Source organism: Eucyclogobius newberryi, unplaced genomic scaffold (genome assembly GCF_026437365.1).
Source record: "Eucyclogobius newberryi isolate DKJ021-1_F unplaced genomic scaffold, fEucNew1.0.hap1 SCAF_11, whole genome shotgun sequence".
Classification (NCBI taxonomy): domain Eukaryota; kingdom Metazoa; phylum Chordata; class Actinopteri; order Gobiiformes; family Gobiidae; genus Eucyclogobius; species Eucyclogobius newberryi.
This window is the reverse complement of record NW_027315735.1, coordinates 11,200,730-11,215,252: the sequence shown is the minus strand read 5'-3', so window position 1 is coordinate 11,215,252 and position 14,523 is coordinate 11,200,730. Positions and strand designations below refer to the sequence as shown.

The following is a 14,523-nucleotide window of genomic DNA, read 5'->3' as shown; positions in this document are numbered from 1 at the left end:
AGAATCCGGTCCTATGGCGCTGTGTGTCGTTGTAGAGGAAACGCTCAAAAAAGCTATTTTCAAAATCAAAAAGGTTTTCTGGCAATTGTCAGTGAACAAAATTCCCAAACTACAAGCGTACTTCGGTGGTAAGGTGCAACATAGCATTTTAGCCTAAGTTCACGATGTTTATAACACATCAGATTATTCAGCAACGCCTTGACAGGGATGACTAATGAGGCCAAAGAGTTATTTTGGGGTCTCCCCACGTAGATTTAAATGCCGAGAGTAATGGCTTCTTCTGCTCAAGTGTGTGATGGGATTTTGTTTACTTTGCCAGTGCCCCATTTTTAAGCCTATGGCTTTTGATTTCTTTCTTTCGAGCGATCGATCAATCGATCAATCGATCTTTGCAAAGTAAATAAGTATTCAACTGCAGACTCTTGATTGACATTGCCATCCCTCTGAACTTTACAACTATGCGCTTGGGCCTCAAAACTACTCCTAGGTTTCGGATCCTGCCAACAACGTGGTTTACGTTGTTCCCGTACGGGCCCCTGCTGGCAGGCCATTTGGAGGAAGTAAAGAATCCCTGGTTGGTTTATGACCAGGGCCAAATTTAGAAAATATATTTCATGATAGCTAAACTCAAACGGAAGACATCACACAGCCTGCTAACTTCCTTGCTCTCGACGCTTGGCGTTCGACCCGTCCTTCAGACCTTCAAAGTCCTTTCTCTAGCTCTCCCTCCTCTCTCTTTGTTTTTATTTGTCACTCTCCCTTCTTTTATTTTTTATTTTTTTTAAATACGGTATAGCGTAAAAAACACATACTTTGAAGACGTACAAATACAGTAGGTGGCGGTAAATGCACCTTTTCAGTTGGCGGCCACCCGCCATTAAAAGTAACACAACAACAAAGACTTCATGCGCAAACTCTGGAAGTGTAACTGAAATCCCGCCACTCTAAAATATAGGAAAAATTGCAACTTTGACCAAAAATCCGGAGAAAAATACACGCCGGAATACCAAAAGCAACAGCAAGAATCACACGAGGGGGGGGGGCGGACGGACCCCTGAATGATGCAAATCGGACAAGAAATGCGACCAGCGAAACTGTGCAAAAAAACACGTTTCTATAATGATTCTCAAACCATGTTCCGTGTGCATGGAACTTTAGATATCAATTACAGGCGCCGATTTGCGACACGGCACTGCAAGCCCTTGAGTCTTTGCGATGGTGGTTTAGTGGTAAGCATAGCTGCCTTCCAAGCAGTTGACCCGGGTTTGATTCCCGCATGCATCGCATGCTTTACTTTTGATTTATACTTGTGTATATGCAGTTTCATTCACAACTAAAGCTCTCAGAGGGCAATGGCCAAACTGTCAAACAGTTGAGTATTAGAGGCCAATACAAATGACGTGCATTTGAACTAATCCTCTTGGCAGGTCGCATCATTGCGGAGTGACAGGTATGAAACAGCCCCAAAACATGAATGAGTGAATGCTGGTCACCCACTATAACAAGAATCAATAAAGTACATGACCCTGACGTGATTTGAACACGCAACCTTCAGATCTGGAGTCAGACGCGCTACCGTTGCGCCACAGAGTCAGCCCGAGGAGTCCGGTCCTACGGCGCTGTGTGTCGTTGTAGAGGAAACGCTCAAAAAAGCTATTTTCAAAATCAAAAAGGTTTTCTGGCAATTGTCAGTGAACAAAATTCCCAAACTACAAGCGTACTTCGGTGGTAAGGTGCAACATAGCATTTTAGCCTAAGTTCACGATGTTTATAACACATCAGATTATTCAGCAACGCCTTGACAGGGATGACTAATGAGGCCAAAGAGTTATTTTGGGGTCTCCCCACGTAGATTTAAATGCCGAGAGTAATGGCTTCTTCTGCTCAAGTGTGTGATGGGATTTTGTTTACTTTGCCAGTGCCCCATTTTTAAGCCTATGGCTTTTGATTTCTTTCTTTAGAGCGATCGATCAATCGATCGATCGATCTTTGCAAAGTAAATAAGTATTCAACTGCAGACTCTTGATTGACATTGCCATCCCTCTGAACTTTACAACTATGCGCTTGGGCCTCAAAACTACTCCTAGGTTTCGGATCCTGCCAACAACGTGGTTTATGTTGTTCCCGTACGGGCCCCTGCTGGCAGGCCATTTGGAGGAAGTAAAGAATCCCTGGTTGGTTTATGACCAGGGCCAAATTTAGAAAATATATTTCATGATAGCTAAACTCAAACGGAAGACATCACACAGCCTGCTAACTTCCTTGCTCTCGACGCTTGGCGTGAGAACTGGCAGCGGTGGGATTTGATCCCACGCCTCCGAAGAGACTGGAGCCTTAATCCAGCGCCTTAGACCACTCGGCCACGCTACCTGTTGCACTGTTGAAAGCCTCATCAGCTTGACCGGTTCTAACCAAGCAGTGTATGTGATCTTTGCAACGTGGATCTGATGACGCTGCTTTCTAAGAGACCACGATTGCCCTCAGAAGTTCGAAACACATAATCACGGAAGTGGCTCGGTAAATCGACCAATAGAACCAGCAATTGTTTCCCATATGGTCTAGCGGTTAGGATTCCTGGTTTTCACCCAGGTGGCCCGGGTTCAACTCCCGGTATGGGAAAGTCTTTGTGGTAAGCTTCCCTTTTATTAATCCCTCATGAGGGTAATTTATTATCTGCGTTCGTTCGACCCGTCCTTCAGACCTTCAAAGTCCTTTCTCTAGCTCTCCCTCCTCTCTCTTTGTTTTTATTTGTCACTCTCCCTTCTTTTATTTGTTTTTTTTTTTTAAATACGGTATAGCGTAAAAAACACATACTTTGAAGACGTACAAATACAGTAGGTGGCGGTAAATGCACCTTTTCAGTTGGCGGCCACCCGCCATTAAAAGTAACACAACAACAAAGACTTCATGCGCAAACTCTGGAAGTGTAACTGAAATCCCGCCACTCTAAAATATAGGAAAAATTGCAACTTTGACCAAAAATCCGGAGAAAAATACACGCCGGAATACCAAAAGCAACAGCAAGAATAACACGAGGGGGGGGGCGGACGGACCCCTGAATGATGCAAATCGGACAAGAAATGCGACCAGCGAAACTGTGCAAAAAAACACGTTTCTATAATGATTCTCAAACCATGTTCCGTGTGCATGGAACTTTAGATATCAATTACAGGCGCTGATTTGCGACACGGCACTGCAAGCCCTTGAGTCTTTGCGATGGTGGTATAGTGGTAAGCATAGCTGCCTTCCAAGCAGTTGACCCGGGTTTGATTCCCGCATGCATCGCATGCTTTACTTTTGATTTATACTTGTGTATATGCAGTTTCATTCACAACTAAAGCTCTCAGAGGGCAATGGCCAAATTGTCAAACAGTTGAGTATTAGAGGCCAATACAAATGACGTGCATTTGAACTAATCCTCTTGGCAGGTCGCATCATTGCGGAGTGACAGGTATGAAACAGCCCCAAAACATGAATGAGTGAATGCTGGTCACCCACTATAACAAGAATCAATGAAGTACATGACCCTGACGTGATTTGAGCACGCAACCTTCAGATCTGGAGTCAGACGCGCTACCGTTGCGCCACAGAGTCAGCCCGAGGAATCCGGTCCTATGGCGCTGTGTGTCGTTGTAGAGGAAACGCTCAAAAAAGCTATTTTCAAAATCAAAAAGGTTTTCTGGCAATTGTCAGTGAACAAAATTCCCAAACTACAAGCGTACTTCGGTGGTAAGGTGCAACATAGCATTTTAGCCTAAGTTCACGATGTTTATAACACATCAGATTATTCAGCAACGCCTTGACAGGGATGACTAATGAGGCCAAAGAGTTATTTTGGGGTCTCCCCACGTAGATTTAAATGCCGAGAGTAATGGCTTCTTCTGCTCAAGTGTGTGATGGGATTTTGTTTACTTTGCCAGTGCCCCATTTTTAAGCCTATGGCTTTTGATTTCTTTCTTTCGAGCGATCGATCAATCGATCAATCGATCTTTGCAAAGTAAATAAGTATTCAACTGCAGACTCTTGATTGACATTGCCATCCCTCTGAACTTTACAACTATGCGCTTGGGCCTCAAAACTACTCCTAGGTTTCGGATCCTGCCAACAACGTGGTTTATGTTGTTCCCGTACGGGCCCCTGCTGGCAGGCCATTTGGAGGAAGTAAAGAATCCCTGGTTGGTTTATGACCAGGGCCAAATTTAGAAAATATATTTCATGATAGCTAAACTCAAACGGAAGACATCACACAGCCTGCTAACTTCCTTGCTCTCGACGCTTGGCGTTCGACCCGTCCTTCAGACCTTCAAAGTCCTTTCTCTAGCTCTCCCTCCTCTCTCTTTGTTTTTATTTGTCACTCTCCCTTCTTTTATTTGTTTTTTTTTTTAAAATACGGTATAGCGTAAAAAACACATACTTTGAAGACGTACAAATACAGTAGGTGGCGGTAAATGCACCTTTTCAGTTGGCGGCCACCCGCCATTAAAAGTAACACAACAACAAAGACTTCATGCGCAAACTCTGGAAGTGTAACTGAAATCCCGCCACTCTAAAATATAGGAAAAATTGCAACTTTGACCAAAAATCCGGAGAAAAATACACGCCGGAATACCAAAAGCAACAGCAAGAATCACACGAGGGGGGGGGCGGACGGACCCCTGAATGATGCAAATCGGACAAGAAATGCGACCAGCGAAACTGTGCAAAAAAACACGTTTCTATAATGATTCTCAAACCATGTTCCGTGTGCATGGAACTTTAGATATCAATTACAGGCGCCGATTTGCGACACGGCACTGCAAGCCCTTGAGTCTTTGCAATGGTGGTATAGTGGTAAGCATAGCTGCCTTCCAAGCAGTTGACCCGGGTTTGATTCCCGCATGCATCGCATGCTTTACTTTTGATTTATACTTGTGTATATGCAGTTTCATTCACAACTAAAGCTCTCAGAGGGCAATGGCCAAACTGTCAAACAGTTGAGTATTAGAGGCCAATACAAATGACGTGCATTTGAACTAATCCTCTTGGCAGGTCGCATCATTGCGGAGTGACAGGTATGAAACAGCCCCAAAACATGAATGAGTGAATGCTGGTCACCCACTATAACAAGAATCAATAAAGTACATGACCCTGACGTGATTTGAACACGCAACCTTCAGATCTGGAGTCAGACGCGCTACCGTTGCGCCACAGAGTCAGCCCGAGGAGTCCGGTCCTACGGCGCTGTGTGTCGTTGTAGAGGAAACGCTCAAAAAAGCTATTTTCAAAATCAAAAAGGTTTTCTGGCAATTGTCAGTGAACAAAATTCCCAAACTACAAGCGTACTTCGGTGGTAAGGTGCAACATAGCATTTTAGCCTAAGTTCACGATGTTTATAACACATCAGATTATTCAGCAACGCCTTGACAGGGATGACTAATGAGGCCAAAGAGTTATTTTGGGGTCTCCCCACGTAGATTTAAATGCCGAGAGTAATGGCTTCTTCTGCTCAAGTGTGTGATGGGATTTTGTTTACTTTGCCAGTGCCCCATTTTTAAGCCTATGGCTTTTGATTTCTTTCTTTAGAGCGATCGATCAATCGATCGATCGATCTTTGCAAAGTAAATAAGTATTCAACTGCAGACTCTTGATTGACATTGCCATCCCTCTGAACTTTACAACTATGCGCTTGGGCCTCAAAACTACTCCTAGGTTTCGGATCCTGCCAACAACGTGGTTTATGTTGTTCCCGTACGGGCCCCTGCTGGCAGGCCATTTGGAGGAAGTAAAGAATCCCTGGTTGGTTTATGACCAGGGCCAAATTTAGAAAATATATTTCATGATAGCTAAACTCAAACGGAAGACATCACACAGCCTGCTAACTTCCTTGCTCTCGACGCTTGGCGTGAGAACTGGCAGCGGTGGGATTTGAACCCACGCCTCCGAAGAGACTGGAGCCTTAATCCAGCGCCTTAGACCACTCGGCCACGCTACCTGTTGCACTGATGAAAGCCTCATCAGCTTGACCGGTTCTAACCAAGCAGTGTATGTGATCTTTGCAACGTGGATCTGATGACGCTGCTTTCTAAGAGACCACGATTGCCCTCAGAAGTTCGAAACACATAATCACGGAAGTGGCTCGGTAAATCGACCAATAGAACCAGCAATTGTTTCCCATATGGTCTAGCGGTTAGGATTCCTGGTTTTCACCCAGGTGGCCCGGGTTCAACTCCCGGTATGGGAAAGTTTTTGTGGTAAGCTTCCCTTTTATTAATCCCTCATGAGGGTAATTTATTATCTGCGTTCGTTCGACCCGTCCTTCAGACCTTCAAAGTCCTTTCTCTAGCTCTCCCTCCTCTCTCTTTGTTTTTATTTGTCACTCTCCCTTCTTTTATTTGTTTTTTTTTTTTAAATACGGTATAGCGTAAAAAACACATACTTTGAAGACGTACAAATACAGTAGGTGGCGGTAAATGCACCTTTTCAGTATACACAGTAACACAACAACAAAGACTTCATGCGCAAACTCTGGATGTGTAACTGAAATCCCGCCACTCTAAAATATAGGAAAAATTGCAACTTTGACCAAAAATCCGGAGAAAAATACACGCCGGAATACCAAAAGCAACAGCAAGAATCACACGAGGGGGGGGCGGACGGACCCCTGAATGATGCAAATCGGACAAGAAATGCGACCAGCGAAACTGTGCAAAAAAACACGTTTCTATAATGATTCTCAAACCATGTTCCGTGTGCATGGAACTTTAGATATCAATTACAGGCGCCGATTTGCGACACGGCACTGCAAGCCCTTGAGTCTTTGCGATGGTGGTATAGTGGTAAGCATAGCTGCCTTCCAAGCAGTTGACCCGGGTTTGATTCCCGCATGCATCGCATGCTTTACTTTTGATTTATACTTGTGTATATGCAGTTTCATTCACAACTAAAGCTCTCAGAGGGCAATGGCCAAACTGTCAAACAGTTGAGTATTAGAGGCCAATACAAATGACGTGCATTTGAACTAATCCTCTTGGCAGGTCGCATCATTGCGGAGTGACAGGTATGAAACAGCCCCAAAACATGAATGAGTGAATGCTGGTCACCCACTATAACAAGAATCAATAAAGTACATGAGCCTGACGTGATTTGAACACACAACCTTCAGATCTAGAGTCAGACGCGCTACCGTTGCGCCACAGAGTCAGCCCGAGGAGTCCGGTCCTACGGCGCTGTGTGTCGTTGTAGAGGAAACGCTCAAAAAAGCTATTTTCAAAATCAAAAAGGTTTTCTGGCAATTGTCAGTGAACAAAATTCCCAAACTACAAGCGTACTTCGGTGGTAAGGTGCAACATAGCATTTTAGCCTAAGTTCACGATGTTTATAACACATCAGATTATTCAGCAACGCCTTGACAGGGATGACTAATGAGGCCAAAGAGTTATTTTGGGGTCTCCCCACGTAGATTTAAATGCCGAGAGTAATGGCTTCTTCTGCTCAAGTGTGTGATGGGATTTTGTTTACTTTGCCAGTGCCCCATTTTTAAGCCTATGGCTTTTGATTTCTTTATTTCGAGCGATCGATCAATCAATCGATCGATCTTTGCAAAGTAAATAAGTATTCAACTGCAGACTCTTGATTGACATTGCCATCCCTCTGAACTTTACAACTATGCGCTTGGGCCTCAAAACTACTCCTAGGTTTCGGATCCTGCCAACAACGTGGTTTATGTTGTTCCCGTACGGGCCCCTGCTGGCAGGCCATTTGGAGGAAGTAAAGAATCCCTGGTTGGTTTATGACCAGGGCCAAATTTAGAAAATATATTTCATGATAGCTAAACTCAAACGGAAGACATCACACAGCCTGCTAACTTCCTTGCTCTCGACGCTTGGCGTGAGAACTGGCAGCTGTGGGATTTGAACCCACGCCTCCGAAGAGACTGGAGCCTTAATCCAGCGCCTTAGACCACTCGGCCACGCTACCTGTTGCACTGTTGAAAGCCTCATCAGCTTGACGGGTTCTAACCAAGCAGTGTATGTGATCTTTGCAACGTGGATCTGATGACGCTGCTTTCTAAGAGACCACGATTGCCCTCAGAAGTTCGAAACACATAATCACGGAAGTGGCTCGGTAAATCGACCAATAGAACCAGCAATTGTTCCCATATGGTCTAGCGGTTAGGATTCCTGGTTTTCACCCAGGTGGCCCGGGTTCAACTCCCGGTATGGGAAAGTTTTTGTGGCAAGCTTCCTTTTTATTAATCCCTCATGAGGGTAATTTATTATCTGCGTTCGTTCGACCCGTCCTTCAGACCTTCAAAGTCCTTTCTCTAGCTCTCCCTCCTCTCTCTTTGTTTTTATTTGTCACTCTCCCTTCTTTTATTTGTTTTTTTTTTTAAATACGGTATAGCGTAAAAAACACATACTTTGAAGACGTACAAATACAGTAGGTGGCGGTAAATGCACCTTTTCAGTTGGCGGCCACCCGCCATTAAAAGTAACACAACAACAAAGACTTCATGCGCAAACTCTGGAAGTGTAACTGAAATCCCGCCACTCTAAAATATAGGAAAAATTGCAACTTTGACCAAAAATCCGGAGAAAAATACACGCCGGAATACCAAAAGCAACAGCAAGAATCACACGAGGGGGGGGGCGGACGGACCCCTGAATGATGCAAATCGGACAAGAAATGCGACCAGCGAAACTGTGCAAAAAAACACGTTTCTATAATGATTCTCAAACCATGTTCCGTGTGCATGGAACTTTAGATATCAATTACAGGCGCCGATTTGCGACACGGCACTGCAAGCCCTTGAGTCTTTGCGATGGTGGTATAGTGGTAAGCATAGCTGCCTTCCAAGCAGTTGACCCGGGTTTGATTCCCGCATGCATCGCATGCTTTACTTTTGATTTATACTTGTGTATATGCAGTTTCATTCACAACTAAAGCTCTCAGAGGGCAACGGCCAAACTGTCAAACAGTTGAGTATTAGAGGCCAATACAAATGACGTGCATTTGAACTAATCCTCTTGGCAGGTCGCATCATTGCGGATTGACAGGTATGAAACAGCCCCAAAACATGAATGAGTGAATGCTGGTCACCCACTATAACAAGAATCAATAAAGTACATGACCCTGATGTGATTTGAACACGCAACCTTCAGATCTGGAGTCAGACGCGCTACCGTTGCGCCACAGAGTCAGCCCGAGGAATCCGGTCCTACGGCGCTGTGTGTCGTTGTAGAGGAAACGCTCAAAAAAGCTATTTTCAAAATCAAAAAGGTTTTCTGGCAATTGTCAGTGAACAAAATTCCCAAACTACAAGCGTACTTCGGTGGTAAGGTGCAACATAGCATTTTAGCCTAAATTCACGATGTTTATAACACATCAGATTATTCAGCAACGCCTTGACAGGGATGACTAATGAGGCCAAAGAGTTATTTTGGGGTCTCCCCACGTAGATTTAAATGCCGAGAGTAATGGCTTCTTCTGCTCAAGTGTGTGATGGGATTTTGTTTACTTTGCCAGTGCCCCATTTTTAAGCCTATGGCTTTTGATTTCTTTATTTCGAGCGATCGATCAATCAATCGATCGATCTTTGCAAAGTAAATAAGTATTCAACTGCAGACTCTTGATTGACATTGCCATCCCTCTGAACTTTACAACTATGCGCTTGGGCCTCAAAACTACTCCTAGGTTTCGGATCCTGCCAACAACGTGGTTTATGTTGTTCCCGTACGGGCCCCTGCTGGCAGGCCATTTGGAGGAAGTAAAGAATCCCTGGTTGGTTTATGACCAGGGCCAAATTTAGAAAATATATTTCATGATAGCTAAACTCAAACGGAAGACATCACACAGCCTGCTAACTTCCTTGCTCTCGACGCTTGGCGTGAGAACTGGCAGCTGTGGGATTTGAACCCACGCCTCCAAAGAGACTGGAGCCTTAATCCAGCGCCTTAGACCACTCGGCCACGCTACCTGTTGCACTGTTGAAAGCCTCATCAGCTTGACGGGTTCTAACCAAGCAGTGTATGTGATCTTTGCAACGTGGATCTGATGACGCTGCTTTCTAAGAGACCACGATTGCCCTCAGAAGTTCGAAACACATAATCACGGAAGTGGCTCGGTAAATCGACCAATAGAACCAGCAATTGTTCCCATATGGTCTAGCGGTTAGGATTCCTGGTTTTCACCCAGGTGGCCCGGGTTCAACTCCCGGTATGGGAAAGTTTTTGTGGCAAGCTTCCTTTTTATTAATCCCTCATGAGGGTAATTTATTATCTGCGTTCGTTCGACCCGTCCTTCAGACCTTCAAAGTCCTTTCTCTAGCTCTCCCTCCTCTCTCTTTGTTTTTATTTGTCACTCTCCCTTCTTTTATTTGTTTTTTTTTTTAAATACGGTATAGCGTAAAAAACACATACTTTGAAGACGTACAAATACAGTAGGTGGCGGTAAATGCACCTTTTCAGTTGGCGGCCACCCGCCATTAAAAGTAACACAACAACAAAGACTTCATGCGCAAACTCTGGAAGTGTAACTGAAATCCCGCCACTCTAAAATATAGGAAAAATTGCAACTTTGACCAAAAATCCGGAGAAAAATACACGCCGGAATACCAAAAGCAACAGCAAGAATCACACGAGGGGGGGGGCGGACGGACCCCTGAATGATGCAAATCGGACAAGAAATGCGACCAGCGAAACTGTGCAAAAAAACACGTTTCTATAATGATTCTCAAACCATGTTCCGTGTGCATGGAACTTTAGATATCAATTACAGGCGCCGATTTGCGACACGGCACTGCAAGCCCTTGAGTCTTTGCGATGGTGGTATAGTGGTAAGCATAGCTGCCTTCCAAGCAGTTGACCCGGGTTTGATTCCCGCATGCATCGCATGCTTTACTTTTGATTTATACTTGTGTATATGCAGTTTCATTCACAACTAAAGCTCTCAGAGGGCAACGGCCAAACTGTCAAACAGTTGAGTATTAGAGGCCAATACAAATGACGTGCATTTGAACTAATCCTCTTGGCAGGTCGCATCATTGCGGATTGACAGGTATGAAACAGCCCCAAAACATGAATGAGTGAATGCTGGTCACCCACTATAACAAGAATCAATAAAGTACATGACCCTGATGTGATTTGAACACGCAACCTTCAGATCTGGAGTCAGACGCGCTACCGTTGCGCCACAGAGTCAGCCCGAGGAATCCGGTCCTACGGCGCTGTGTGTCGTTGTAGAGGAAACGCTCAAAAAAGCTATTTTCAAAATCAAAAAGGTTTTCTGGCAATTGTCAGTGAACAAAATTCCCAAACTACAAGCGTACTTCGGTGGTAAGGTGCAACATAGCATTTTAGCCTAAATTCACGATGTTTATAACACATCAGATTATTCAGCAACGCCTTGACAGGGATGACTAATGAGGCCAAAGAGTTATTTTGGGGTCTCCCCACGTAGATTTAAATGCCGAGAGTAATGGCTTCTTCTGCTCAAGTGTGTGATGGGATTTTGTTTACTTTGCCAGTGCCCCATTTTTAAGCCTATGGCTTTTGATTTCTTTCTTTCGAGCGATCGATCAATCAATCGATCGATCTTTGCAAAGTAAATAAGTATTCAACTGCAGACTCTTGATTGACATTGCCATCCCTCTGAACTTTACAACTATGCGCTTGGGCCTCAAAACTACTCCTAGGTTTCGGATCCTGCCAACAACGTGGTTTATGTTGTTCCCGTACGGGCCCCTGCTGGCAGGCCATTTGGAGGAAGTAAAGAATCCCTGGTTGGTTTATGACCAGGGCCAAATTTAGAAAATATATTTCATGATAGCTAAACTCAAACGGAAGACATCACACAGCCTGCTAACTTCCTTGCTCTCGACGCTTGGCGTGAGAACTGGCAGCGGTGGGATTTGAACCCACGCCTCCAAAGAGACTGGAGCCTTAATCCAGCGCCTTAGACCACTCGGCCACGCTACCTGTTGCACTGTTGAAAGCCTCATCAGCTTGACCGGTTCTAACCAAGCAGTGTATGTGATCTTTGCAACGTGGATCTGATGACGCTGCTTTCTAAGAGACCACGATTGCCCTCAGAAGTTCGAAACACATAATCACGGAAGTGGCTCGGTAAATCGACCAATAGAACCAGCAATTGTTCCCAAATGGTCTAGCGGTTAGGATTCCTGGTTTTCACCCAGGTGGCCCGGGTTCAACTCCCGGTATGTGAAAGTTTTTGTGGCAAGCTTCCTTTTTATTAATCCCTCATGAGGGTAATTTATTATCTGCGTTCGTTCGACCCGTCCTTCAGACCTTCAAAGTCCTTTCTCTATCTCTCCCTCCTCTCTCTTTGTTTTTATTTGTCACTCTCCCTTCTTTTATTTGTTTTTTTTTTTAAATACGGTATAGCGTAAAAAACACATACTTTGAAGACGTACAAATACAGTAGGTGGCGGTAAATGCACCTTTTCAGTTGGCGGCCACCCGCCATTAAAAGTAACACAACAACAAAGACTTCATGCGCAAACTCTGGAAGTGTAACTGAAATCCCGCCACTCTAAAATATAGGAAAAATTGCAACTTTGACCAAAAATCCGGAGAAAAATACACGCCGGAATACCAAAAGCAACAGCAAGAATCACACGAGGGGGGGGGGGCGGACGGACCCCTGAATGATGCAAATCGGACAAGAAATGCGACCAGCGAAACTGTGCAAAAAAACACGTTTCTATAATGATTCTCAAACCATGTTCCGTGTGCATGGAACTTTAGATATCAATTACAGGCGCCGATTTGCGACACGGCACTGCAAGTCCTTGAGTCTTTGCGATGGTGGTATAGTGGTAAGCATAGCTGCCTTCCAAGCAGTTGACCCGGGTTTGATTCCCGCATGCATCGCATGCTTTACTTTTGATTTATACTTGTGTATATGCAGTTTCATTCACAACTAAAGCTCTCAGAGGGCAATGGCCAAACTGTCAAACAGTTGAGTATTAGAGGCCAATACAAATGACGTGCATTTGAACTAATCCTCTTGGCAGGTCGCATCATTGCGGAGTGACAGGTATGAAACAGCCCCAAAACATGAATGAGTGAATGCTGGTCACCCACTATAACAAGAATCAATAAAGTACATGACCCTGACGTGATTTGAACACGCAACCTTCAGATCTGGAGTCAGACGCGCTACCGTTGCGCCACAGAGTCAGCCCGAGGAGTCTGGTCCTACGGCGCTGTGTGTCGTTGTAGAGGAAACGCTCAAAAAAGCTATTTTCAAAATCAAAAAGGTTTTCTGGCAATTGTCAGTGAACAAAATTCCCAAACTACAAGCGTACTTCGGTGGTAAGGTGCAACATAGCATTTTAGCCTAAGTTCACGATGTTTATAACACATCAGATTATTCAGCAACGCCTTGACAGGGATGACTAATGAGGCCAAAGAGTTATTTTGGGGTCTCCCCACGTAGATTTAAATGCCGAGAGTAATGGCTTCTTCTGCTCAAGTGTGTGATGGGATTTTGTTTACTTTGCCAGTGCCCCATTTTTAAGCCTATGGCTTTTGATTTCTTTCTTTCGAGCGATCGATCAATCAATCGATCGATATTTGCAAAGTAAATAAGTATTCAACTGCAGACTCTTGATTGACATTGCCATCCCTCTGAACTTTACAACTATGCGCTTGGGCCTCAAAACTACTCCTAGGTTTCGGATCCTGCCAACAACGTGGTTTATGTTGTTCCCGTACGGGCCCCTGCTGGCAGGCCATTTGGAGGAAGTAAAGAATCCCTGGTTGGTTTATGACCAGGGCCAAATTTAGAAAATATATTTCATGATAGCTAAACTCAAACGGAAGACATCACACAGCCTGCTAACTTCCTTGCTCTCGACGCTTGGCGTGAGAACTGGCAGCGGTGGGATTTGAACCCACGCCTCCGAAGAGACTGGAGCCTTAATCCAGCGCCTTAGACCACTCGGCCACGCTACCTGTTGCACTGATGAAAGCCTCATCAGCTTGACCGGTTCTAACCAAGCAGTGTATGTGATCTTTGCAACGTGGATCTGATGACGCTGCTTTCTAAGAGACCACGATTGCCCTCAGAAGTTCGAAACACATAATCACGGAAGTGGCTCGGTAAATCGACCAATAGAACCAGCAATTGTTTCCCATATGGTCTAGCGGTTAGGATTCCTGGTTTTCACCCAGGTGGCCCGGGTTCAACTCCCGGTATGGGAAAGTTTTTGTGGTAAGCTTCCCTTTTATTAATCCCTCATGAGGGTAATTTATTATCTGCGTTCGTTCGACCCGTCCTTCAGACCTTCAAAGTCCTTTCTCTAGCTCTCCCTCCTCTCTCTTTGTTTTTATTTGTCACTCTCCCTTCTTTTATTTGTTTTTTTTTTTTAAATACGGTATAGCGTAAAAAACACATACTTTGAAGACGTACAAATACAGTAGGTGGCGGTAAATGCACCTTTTCAGTATACACAGTAACACAACAACAAAGACTTCATGCGCAAACTCTGGATGTGTAACTGAAATCCCGCCACTCTAAAAT

General features: G+C 44.6%; 17 non-coding genes across 17 annotated transcripts; 5 read left to right on the top strand and 12 right to left on the bottom strand.

The window, feature by feature from the left end:
* Positions 1 to 1,521: 1,521 nt before the first annotated feature.
* Positions 1,522 to 1,593, bottom strand: trnaw-cca (transfer RNA tryptophan (anticodon CCA)). The gene has a single exon. It is a non-coding gene; the product is annotated as a tRNA-Trp (tRNA).
* Positions 1,594 to 2,288: 695 nt separating this feature from the next.
* trnal-aag (transfer RNA leucine (anticodon AAG)) lies at positions 2,289 to 2,370 on the bottom strand. Its single transcript has one exon. It is a non-coding gene; the product is annotated as a tRNA-Leu (tRNA).
* A 177-nt stretch (positions 2,371 to 2,547) lies between these two features.
* trnae-uuc (transfer RNA glutamic acid (anticodon UUC)) lies at positions 2,548 to 2,619 on the top strand. Its single transcript has one exon. It is a non-coding gene; the product is annotated as a tRNA-Glu (tRNA).
* A 903-nt stretch (positions 2,620 to 3,522) lies between these two features.
* Positions 3,523 to 3,594, bottom strand: trnaw-cca (transfer RNA tryptophan (anticodon CCA)). The gene has a single exon. It is a non-coding gene; the product is annotated as a tRNA-Trp (tRNA).
* Positions 3,595 to 5,122: 1,528 nt separating this feature from the next.
* trnaw-cca (transfer RNA tryptophan (anticodon CCA)) lies at positions 5,123 to 5,194 on the bottom strand. The gene has a single exon. It is a non-coding gene; the product is annotated as a tRNA-Trp (tRNA).
* A 695-nt stretch (positions 5,195 to 5,889) lies between these two features.
* trnal-aag (transfer RNA leucine (anticodon AAG)) lies at positions 5,890 to 5,971 on the bottom strand. The gene has a single exon. It is a non-coding gene; the product is annotated as a tRNA-Leu (tRNA).
* A 177-nt stretch (positions 5,972 to 6,148) lies between these two features.
* Positions 6,149 to 6,220, top strand: trnae-uuc (transfer RNA glutamic acid (anticodon UUC)). Its single transcript has one exon. It is a non-coding gene; the product is annotated as a tRNA-Glu (tRNA).
* Positions 6,221 to 7,874: 1,654 nt separating this feature from the next.
* trnal-aag (transfer RNA leucine (anticodon AAG)) lies at positions 7,875 to 7,956 on the bottom strand. The gene has a single exon. It is a non-coding gene; the product is annotated as a tRNA-Leu (tRNA).
* A 176-nt stretch (positions 7,957 to 8,132) lies between these two features.
* On the top strand, positions 8,133 to 8,204 carry trnae-uuc (transfer RNA glutamic acid (anticodon UUC)). Its single transcript has one exon. It is a non-coding gene; the product is annotated as a tRNA-Glu (tRNA).
* A 902-nt stretch (positions 8,205 to 9,106) lies between these two features.
* Positions 9,107 to 9,178, bottom strand: trnaw-cca (transfer RNA tryptophan (anticodon CCA)). The gene has a single exon. It is a non-coding gene; the product is annotated as a tRNA-Trp (tRNA).
* A 695-nt stretch (positions 9,179 to 9,873) lies between these two features.
* On the bottom strand, positions 9,874 to 9,955 carry trnal-aag (transfer RNA leucine (anticodon AAG)). Its single transcript has one exon. It is a non-coding gene; the product is annotated as a tRNA-Leu (tRNA).
* Positions 9,956 to 10,131: 176 nt separating this feature from the next.
* Positions 10,132 to 10,203, top strand: trnae-uuc (transfer RNA glutamic acid (anticodon UUC)). Its single transcript has one exon. It is a non-coding gene; the product is annotated as a tRNA-Glu (tRNA).
* A 902-nt stretch (positions 10,204 to 11,105) lies between these two features.
* On the bottom strand, positions 11,106 to 11,177 carry trnaw-cca (transfer RNA tryptophan (anticodon CCA)). The gene has a single exon. It is a non-coding gene; the product is annotated as a tRNA-Trp (tRNA).
* A 695-nt stretch (positions 11,178 to 11,872) lies between these two features.
* trnal-aag (transfer RNA leucine (anticodon AAG)) lies at positions 11,873 to 11,954 on the bottom strand. Its single transcript has one exon. It is a non-coding gene; the product is annotated as a tRNA-Leu (tRNA).
* A 1,152-nt stretch (positions 11,955 to 13,106) lies between these two features.
* Positions 13,107 to 13,178, bottom strand: trnaw-cca (transfer RNA tryptophan (anticodon CCA)). The gene has a single exon. It is a non-coding gene; the product is annotated as a tRNA-Trp (tRNA).
* Positions 13,179 to 13,873: 695 nt separating this feature from the next.
* trnal-aag (transfer RNA leucine (anticodon AAG)) lies at positions 13,874 to 13,955 on the bottom strand. The gene has a single exon. It is a non-coding gene; the product is annotated as a tRNA-Leu (tRNA).
* A 177-nt stretch (positions 13,956 to 14,132) lies between these two features.
* trnae-uuc (transfer RNA glutamic acid (anticodon UUC)) lies at positions 14,133 to 14,204 on the top strand. Its single transcript has one exon. It is a non-coding gene; the product is annotated as a tRNA-Glu (tRNA).
* Positions 14,205 to 14,523: the final 319 nt, after the last annotated feature.